The sequence below is a fragment of the Sorex fumeus genome, unplaced genomic scaffold (assembly GCF_029834395.1).
Source record: "Sorex fumeus unplaced genomic scaffold, SorFum_2.1 ptg000082l, whole genome shotgun sequence".
NCBI classification, from domain to species: domain Eukaryota; kingdom Metazoa; phylum Chordata; class Mammalia; order Eulipotyphla; family Soricidae; genus Sorex; species Sorex fumeus.
The window spans coordinates 2501743-2511753 of NW_026606139.1; positions in this window are offsets into that span (position 1 = coordinate 2501743).

Below are 10011 nucleotides of genomic sequence, written 5' to 3' on the forward strand. Positions count from 1 at the left end.
CTAAATGTCACCTCTTTTGGCGAACTTTTCCAACTGTGACCAGCTCTGCCTTTTAGACCTTCTGTAAGTGGTCTTTCAGATCTAAACATGGGGCGTTGGTATGGGAGGGGTCTCCCTTCTTAGGTTGTCAGCTTTGTGACATTTAATTCTGATGGTTGAGTAGGAATTTCCCAGGCCAAGGATAGGAGGACAAAGAATGAAAGATGAGAGCTTTCTAGGCGAGGGCACCCAGCGCAGGTGTGGCCTGTATGTGAAAGGGGAGGAAGTCAGTTCTCTTGGAACAGCAGGCCTGGCAACCCAAGGATGAGAGAGGAGGCAGGAGTTAGACTGGGCAGGGAAGCAGCTCAGTGATACAGACCTTGACTTGCATGGGTGGGCCCCTGGGTTCCGTCCCTGGCACTGCAACAAAAACAGAGGGGGGATGAAAAGAGAGAGAGAGAGCACGTTCTTAGATCAGGCCAGCTGTTAGGAGCAATCCCTCTGGGTGAATTTGGACTCGATCTCAAGGTCAGTAGAGACCCCAGAAGGGCTTCAAACAGGGCAGTGACTGGTTCAGCTTCAGAGTCGAGAAGTGCCAGGCACATTTTACGTATACTTCCCAGCTATGAAGAGGTAGCAAGCGATCTAGTTAAAGTGCAAATTGTGGTTTGTGAGTCTGGGACAAGCCTCCCAGTCTGCATATCTTTTTCTTATTTGGGGGGCAAGGGGGAGTGGGGAGGTGGGAGTGCTTACAACTAGCTCTGCACTAGGGAACCAGGTGGAGTGCCTGGGCTCGAACCCAGGTCAGCCACATGCCAGGCAAGCACCCTGCAGCCCCCCGCCCAATCTGCCCTTCTAACTCACCACCTGTGACGCCCATCTGTAAGCCCACGTGTGAAGCAGCAGGTTGTCAGGAGCACCCTCTCTGGAGCCCCCGCCTGCCCGCAGTTCACCACCCACCTCCCCACATGGGTCCGCAGGCCCAGACCTCATTTCCCAACTGCTGCCCCTCTTCGCTTGCACTTGGCATCTCTGTCGAGGAAGCTGTTTACAGAAATACCCGCTCCGAGCAAAGGATGGGGCAGGGTGGGCAAGGGGCAGAGGCGCTGTGGGGAGACAAAAAGCAAGACATTTTCCTGCTCCGGAGTATTCTGTGTCATCTCTGAAGGGGCAGCTTTCCCAGAGCTGCCCTCCACCAGACCTGTCATAAACATGGTAGATGAGTCCTGTCTCCGCACGCTCCCTGGGGCCCGCCGCTCCTGCCGCCCCATCCAGAGATGAGCCCGTTTATCCCCAACGCTCGTCTCTGACCTCTAAATCAATTCTCTGTCTGATACAAAACCCCGGCTCCAGGTCTATCCGATTGTGGGTCTGAGTAGTGTGGCCGGCTCACAGGCTCTGGAATCGTCCGCGAGGGTATCACAGCCCCACTCCATGCCTCAGTTCCCAAACCTCCAGCTTGTCTGTCTGTACACTGGGGTGGGGAATTCTGCCCGTGTCTCAAGGCGATTGTGGGAATTAGCGTTGCAGGGTAGGAGAAGCACTGCCGGGGGCTTGGAGAGCCCCTTCCCCAATAATGGCTCACGTTTGCTTTCATAAATCCAAGTAGCATGTGCACGGAGGCTGACCTTCTCAAAGGCGCGTAAGCAAAAGTGCCAGCATCCCTTCTCCGTCTGGGAGGGCCTCTCATCAGCCTGGCCTCCTCCTGCTGTTGGGGATCAGAAAATAGCCAAAGTCACTGCAGAGAAACTGAACGAGGCAGCCTTTGGAGTTCACGTATGGGGCACAAGATTTCAGCCCAGCCACACCGAAGCTCTGTGTGGAGGGTGGCTTTGTGAATTCCCTTCACCCCTGTACCCGTGGTGTACCCCCTCCCCATCCCCCGTCAGGGTCACCCAGGCTGCCCCTCCTTCCGGCTGCAGGGAAAGAGGCAGCTTCAATCATTCATCTTAATGTCTCTATTAAGCAGGGTTATGACCAGCATGAGACAAGAAACAAGGTCTTTTAGTGTAAAAACACGGCTCCCAGGCCTGGGCCCCAAGGGACTCCCTCCCAGCACCTCTGTGGCTGCTCAGACCCAAATGGCAGGCAGCATCTGCCCCAGAGGACCCCTGCTACCCGCTTGCCCAAAGGGAAGAGCTAGGACTTAGCATTGGGGGTAGCTGTCACTGTCACTGTCACTGTCCTCCTGTTGTTCGTCGATTTGCTCGAGCGGGCCCAGTAACATCTCCATTGTGACTATTGTTACTGTGTTTTGGCATATCGAATACGTCACACACAGTGGAGCTGAGGTTTTGTATCAGACAGGGTAGCTTGCCAGGCTTTGCTCTGTGGGCGAGATACTCTCGGTAGCTTGCCAGGCTCTCTGAGAGGGGCGGAGGAATCGAACTTGAGTTGGCCATCTTGGCCACTTGCAAGGCAAACGCCCTACCCGCTATGCTATCACTCCATCCTGGGGGGCCAAAAGGCTCTGTGGGTTAGGCCAGAGATATAGTATAGCAGGTAAGGTGTTTATGTTGCAGCCGACCCAGGTTCCATTCCCAGCATCCCATGTGGTCCTTCAAGCACTGCCAGGCGGGATTTCTGAGTGCCAAGCCAGGAGTAACACCTAAGCACTGCCAGGTTTGGCCCCAAATACCACCCCCCATCCAAAAGAAAAAAAGAGTCTGTGTGGATGAGTCTGTCCCCTGGTTTGGGGCCTCTGCACTCTTTTCCTCCTCAGCCCTCTCCAGCATGTGGAGGCGGCCTCAGCCACTGGACCCTGGGCCCCATGGAGGACAATAGAACAGTTCCTATTCTGGAAAGTTAAGGATGGCTGTGCAGAACAAGATCACTAGTCCCAGTCACTTCTACGTGCCTAAATGTTTAAGGTTGAAACGTATTTTTCTTTATTCAATCATTTATTTTTTTCGGTTGTTGCTGCTATTTGGGGGGCTATTCCCAGTGGGATGGAGCAATAGCACAGCGGGTAGGGCATTTGCCTTGCATGCGGCCAACCCGGGTTCGATTCCTCCATCCCTCTTGGAGAGCCCGGCAAGCTGCCGAGAGTATCCCGTCCACACGGCAGAGCCTGGCAAGCTCCCCGTGACGTATTCAATATGCCCAAAACAGTAACAACAAGTCTCACAATGGAGACGTTACTGGTGCACTTATGTTCCAGGATCCAGGCCAGGCAGACCCCATGCTCTCCCATGGACTCCTATGAGCTTAGGAACCACTCAAGAGGAAAGGGAGGTTCAGGGATCAGCCACGGCTGGCTCCGTGTCTCTGCTAAGAAGGGGGGCAGCCAAGATGTGTTACTGGTGCCCACTTGAGCAAATCGATGAACCACGGGAGGACAGTACTACAGTGCTACCCAGTGGATCGAACCTGGGTCAGCCACATGCAAGACAAATACCTACTATTGCTCCAACCCCTCACGGATGGTTTAGGATCCATCTGGAATTTAGAGTAGGCTCAGGTATGGTCCTGGGGAACTGTCAGTCCAAAAGGACTTACTGGTTCTCACCTATCACCATGCAGGGCCTGGATTTGTGGGTGGCAGCAGGGACAACCTCCTTATGTAGAGGGAAGGTTCAAGGCTCCTGGTAACTGAATCAAATGCCACAACCCATCACACATTCAGGAGGCATCAGAAGGGGCCTTGTGCATGGATTTCCACACCACCCCCCCCCCCCCATCAGAGGCCTAGAAACCTGAATAATTGCTCCCCTGTGAGGGATGTCCCCCTTCAAACACAAACCCTCACTCTAACTGGCGTGGAAGGACAAGAATGTGGGCACCTGAGCAGCTGAGACCAGCACAAAGTCAGAGTGAGTTAACGCCAGTCCCGGGGGCTGTGTGGGCCAGGCAGGCTTTCACAGAGGTATCCAGGGAACGAGAAACACCAGCAAGGAAGTTGCCCCATTAATAAATAAGAAGGCGGGAAATTAATGACAGTCTGAAAATGGCTGAGCTACTGAACTTGTTCTTTAAATCTGTCTTTAACAAGAAAAATAAAGAAAAGAGATTTGGCCAATTAGGAGGTAATGAAGACATTGTAGAAATAGCACCTGACAAAAGCAGCCTTAGGAGGCCAGGGAGGCGGGCTGCTGACTGAATATCCAATGCCTTGCCACCATCTGCACCTCACTCAAGGCCCCCAGAGAACAGCAGCCATGGAGGGGAGGACGAGGTCTTCATGGGGCCCAGGCTGGGAGAGGGAAGGAACTAAGCTAGGGAAGACCCCACGTTGGGTTTACGTGATATTTTTCAGAGGCTCTGGTGAGTGAGTCAGAGCATTCTGTTTCCTCCCACACTGCTGTGACGGCAGGATTGGAGAGGGAAGTGGGGGGGTCAAAAGGAAGACAGACTGAGGCACCTTGTTTTGTAAAGGTGACAGAAGGGGAGCCAAGAGGGGAGATCTCTGAGAACAGGAAAATACAATGAAGCACATCAAACTGGGGGATGGTTCGAAACCCTAATGGTTAGAAAGTCCCCCCACCATCTTTTAGGGAATGTATGCTACCAATAAGGGACAGGAAAGGAGGACAGGAGAAAGAGGCCAAGAGGAGAGGTCGGGGCTCAAGAGAAAGCAGGGGAGACCGTGGAGGAAGGGCAGAGTGCCACTCGGAAGGGAGGTGCCGGTGAGGGACCGAGTCCCGGGTCCCACCCAGGCTCTGGGTAAACGATGTTCTCCTTAGCTCTGAGCTCTGCTGAGGCTCTGATGATCATCCCGGGAGCCCAGGTACACTCAACTCCAAGGCTCAGTGCAGGCAGAGAAAGCTGGAGAAGCAAGAGAAGCGTGAGAATAGGAGGATGAGGAAGCCTTTGAGAAGGAGAACTTTGCAGCAAGGAGGGAGCTCTGCAAGGCAGGTGGGCACTGTGCAGCAAGTCTGGATACTCTGGACACCGCCAAGGTCCCTGGGACCCCAGCGATCCTCTCAGACACTCTGGGGAGCTAGGCACAGTGGGGTCCATGAAACTGGTCTCTTGGAGGACGAGAAATGGAGGAGCAACTGGGAAGATGCAGGTCGAGGCGGCATCTTGAGGGAAGAAGCCCCCAAGCCCCCGTTCTGCCCCAGGAGGAGCACTCTGCTCCCTAGTTCCCCCCAACCCTTCTCCCTTACCTCGCCAGGCAGCGGTGCCTGCTGTGCAGCCTCAGGGGACTGACCTCATGCCCAGGAAAACCAAGGCCCCAGTTTCTGGAATAGCTGTGATCTGGTGCAGAAAGCTCACCTGCTGTAGGATCTGACTCCCAAATCAGGTTCCAGGGTTTGATCCAAAGTGGCTGGACTGTGACAACATAGACTGTGATGGGGGGCTTAGGGGGGTGCACAGGAGAAAGACAGGGCAGGGTGATGAATAGGGGCAGCCAAGCCTTGTTAGAGGGGGTGGAGAGGAGGCTGCGGCAGGGATGAGGCCCGGGCCTGATTTATCATCTTCAGAGCTGATGTGAGCGAGAGGGGTTAAGTAGGGAGTTAATGAAATCCACAGATGCTGCTAAATGGGAAGATCTGGGAGCACCGCAGCAAGAGGGGACACTTAGAGGGAGGCAGGCCAGCCCCTGAAGAGGGACATTGCGGGGCGGGGGGGGGGGGGGGGGAGGGGAAGGGGGAGGGAAGATTGACATCTCCCAGAGGAAGGGACCTGAAATCAATCTCTGAAGTCCTGCTTGGGCCAGTCAGGGAGGAAGAGGTTAGACAGGAGGTGAGGCACAGGGAGACTGCTGGACCATCCCGGCGAGTTCTCAGTCAAGCTTCGTCTGCTCCTGTTCCTGCTGGGCTTGGTCAACCCTGAGCTCCCAGGCAGCCCCAGGGTCTCGAGTCAAGGAAGCAAATGGGTCAGGCCGCTGCTGTCCCTTCCCCTGGGCTGAGAGGCGAAACAAGTAACTACAGTTCACTGGGGTAATGCTGTTGAACAACACAAAGGAGCAAGCAATTAATTCTGACAGGGGAGGGCGCGGAGGTCAGCAGGACATTAAAGCAAGGCTTGGAAAATAAGGATTTTTACCAGCAGATGGGGGGAAGAGGGATTCTTGGCAGAAGGGAACAGCCAAACCAAGGCCAGGGAACGCACAGGGGACGCCAAGAAGGGGAGCTGCATGGCAGACCCACTGTGATCTGAATACGCACGAAATCACAGCCCTGGCCCATAGAGTGGCTCTGGTCTGCAGATGCTTCGTCTCCTGTAGGGATCGGCCAGAGCACCAGTATAGGGTTGCTGGAGGATGAAGTCCAATCCGTCACAGAGCTTCTGGCAGAAAGCCTGGCATTCAGGAAATACAGTGTAAGTTATTATTATTATTTCGTTTGCTGACATTTCAAGGTTGAAATAAGCAAAACTGGGCCAGAGGCAGGACAGCACCTTCAACATCCATCTGGGGAGTGAGCAGACAGGCAGTTATTTAGAAGTAGGAACTTGGGCACCTGAGACAGGAAGTAACGAACCAATGTCATGACAAGGTGGGGCAGGTCAGACATCAGAGGCTGGAACTCTGTGAGACAGGGACGAGGACTTCAGAATCATGGGAAACTTTGAGGACCAGACACTAACACCTCAGAAAGACCACACAAGGGCAACTCTGGGAAATAGAAAATAGTTTGCGTCCTTAGCCAGAGATCCAAGCTGTTTCTTCCCCTAGCAGCCCTCAGAGTTTGGGTAAGAATAGGCTTTCCAAGAAGGGACCTCCATTCCCTACCTGGGCCCAGGTATCTATCCTTTCAGGGCAAAGGGAGAGTGGCAATCTCTGTTTCACTCTCTTATCCTCCCTGTGAATGGGGTGGGCAATGAACATTGGTTGCATGTAGAAATGAATGAACTAATAGAAATCTAGAAACCCTGCAGCATAGAATAGTCAACTCTCCTCCACGTACTGTCCTTCCTCACTCTGTTCCACAGCCATCAGCATGAAGAGAATGGTTGATCATGTGGCTCAAACACAACTAAACAGAACCCAACCTTGACTGAGAGGCGGTGGTATAGTGGTTAAGGCACTTGTCTTGCATGAGGTCAACCCTGGTTCAATTTGCAGGACTGCCTATGATCTTCCGAGCATACCCAGGAGTGATCCCTAAGTAGACAGTCAAGCATAAACCCTGAGCACTGCTGAGTATGTTTCCAAAACTAAAATTAAATTAAATTAAAAACTAGCCTTGGAATCAGGCAGTCCTAGAATCAGTCTTTGTTCCACAACTCTCCAGTGCTATACTCCTTAGGAAGTTACCTGACCTCCCTACATCTCAGTACCCTCCTCTGTAAAATGGGAATGATAGGTAACAACAACAACAACAACAATAATAATAATACCTACATCATAGAATATTGTGTGAATAAAATTAATAATTCATAATAGCACTGTAGTACTGTAGTGCTGTCCTCCCATTGTTCATCAGTTTGCTCGAGCAGGCATCAATAACGTCTCCATTGTGAGACTTGTTACTGTTTTTGGCATATCGAATACGCCATAGGGAGCTTGCCAGGCTCTGGCATGCAGGCGAGATACTCTAGGTAGATTGCCAGGCTCTCCGAGAGAGACGGAGGAATCAAACCCGGGTTGGCCGCATGCAAGGCAAATGCCCTAACTGCTGTGCTATCTATCGCTCCGGCCCAATAATTAATTAGTTAATAATAGTCCATATTAAAAGCTTAGTAAATTACATAGGACCCAGAAGATAATGGTTGGATTGTTATTTGGAGTAGAACTGTAATTGTAAGATGGAATAGGATTCAATAAAATTAAAACAGCGGTGGGCCGTAATGATAGTACAGTGACAAGGCTCTCTCCTTGTATGAGACTGACCTGGGCATCCCAAATGGTCCCCCAAGGCTCTCCAGAAGTGATTCCCGAGTGAAGAGATGAGAGTAAGCCTTGAACATCGCAGGGTCTGATCCCTCCCCACAAATAAATTTAAAGAAGTAATAAGAAAACATCTTAATTTTCCCTTCTCCTGCATTTTGTACTCCTTCTCTATAGGCCTATTCTTGCTTTACCGCCCTATGAATTTTGGGGGGGGGGGGGGAATATTCTATAACCTTATTCTCATCAAAATTGGGTTCTGAGACCCACAAACTCATAAGATGTGGGCCCTGTGGTAATCTGTTCAAAAAGAGAGTGTAAGATTGAGCAAGGCCAGTCTTGGAGGGCTCAAGCAAGTTGAAGAGCAAGTATCCAACTGTCCCCAACTGTCACATCCATGTCACAACCCTGGTGTCTCTTGCTTCTATCTGCACATACCTAGCTTGCCCAGGTAGGATTTCTTCTGACTAGGAATGCCCTGCCTTTGTATGTGGATGGGCTGACTCAGTAGATAGGTGGGTGTAATATGAAAACGTTCTAAGGTGACTTTGAAAATAGCAGTTAGGAAAAAGTCCTTGCCATGAGCAGAGCACTGGCCATCCACTTTGAGAGGAAAGAACAGTGACTCATAGATCAATATACAGAGATTCGTGGGCAGTACTCATGACCCGGTTAACCAGTCAGGGACCTGGAAAAGCAATATTGGAAGACTAAGGACAAGGTGGTCTGAGGTAGTGGCTGGTGAATGGGTATGTGAGAATGGCACGAAGTATGAGAATCTTTGTTCATGCCAGTCAGTAGTGTCTGCCATGGGAGGGGCACTAAACCACGCAGAAAACAAAATGAGCCCGGGTGCATTGGAGAACTGCCATCACTAGCTACTCTTGTGATGACTAGATAGTGGAAATAATTGTGATGGCAAAGATGGGTGAAGGCTATTCATTAGCCCAATAGCATAAATTTCACTGACCAAGATTGACCAGTGACTGTCACTACAAAATGTCTAACTTCACAGGTAATAGACCAATGCTAAATCACCAGTTATGGCAACATCTATCAGTTGGCCAAATTAGTGACAAGTTGACTATTTGGGGCCCTTCCAATTCTGTAAGGAACAGAAATTCACTGATTGCAGTAGACACATACCCTAGTCTTGAGTTTGCCAACGACAGCACCACATGAAGGCTTACAAGCATTTGATCCAGAGCCTAGGGTTCATATTACATCTGCCATCTCAGCGGATGTTATACTGACTGCTACAGCAAAGCTGATACAAGAGGCAGACCGCATCCTGGGTCCCTTGGTTGTAGCACATGCTACAGCTCCTAAATCTGCCTGCCTAATTGAGCAAATAAATAAATAAGTCAATAAAAACAACCCATTGAAGGCACAGTCAAAACACCAGTGAGCAGGAAATACTCTATGAACAATGAAACACAATCTTCTTGGATATTGGCTCTCAACTGGGACAGTTCCAATGCACTGCTTCCCTGAGGGATATTGTTAAAGTCTGGAGAAAATTTTTTCCAGTCCCATGATAGGGATGAGGCAGAGATACTGACATCTACCAAGTAAAATCAGAGATGTGTATACTAGAGTGCCCCTACCCCACCACTAATCCAACACACCGACCCACGTAAAGAATTATACAGTTAAAAAAGGTCAGTAATTTCAAGGTTGAGAAACCACATTTTAGAAAGCAGTAGTCATCTCCAGCCAAAGACCTCTAAGGGAGAAATGCCCTAAGTAGGATCCAGAAGCCAAAGCTCCAACACCACTACTCCCAGTGATCCACTAGTGAAGCACGGACAGCTCTGAGCTTTGCAAAGCTCAGGGCTGGTTCCCAAAGGAGAACTTTTTTCATTAAGAGACACAGCAAGAGTCCCACTGAACTATCTGACGTAGCAGCTGCCTTGTTTTATCAGGTTCTTCATGCCCAAGGGAGCACAGGCTGAATGAAGAATCCCCATTTCTTGGCAGCAGTAATTGCTTTTGATCATCCAAAGGTAACAGGGGCTGGAGAGATAGTACAAGATATAAGGCACTTGCTTTGCATGCAGCCAAGCTGGATTTGCAAAACCATATACGGTCCTCTGAGCAACACCAGGAATAAGCCGTGAGCACCACCGGGTGTGCCCCGCACCCCCAACCAACAGGAAGCAGCAGAGCTACTGCTCCACAATGGGGGACCTCAGTCATTAGCTTTAGAGTTGGTCCTCTACTGTTACTCTGTGCTCCTAACTTGATTGTATAAA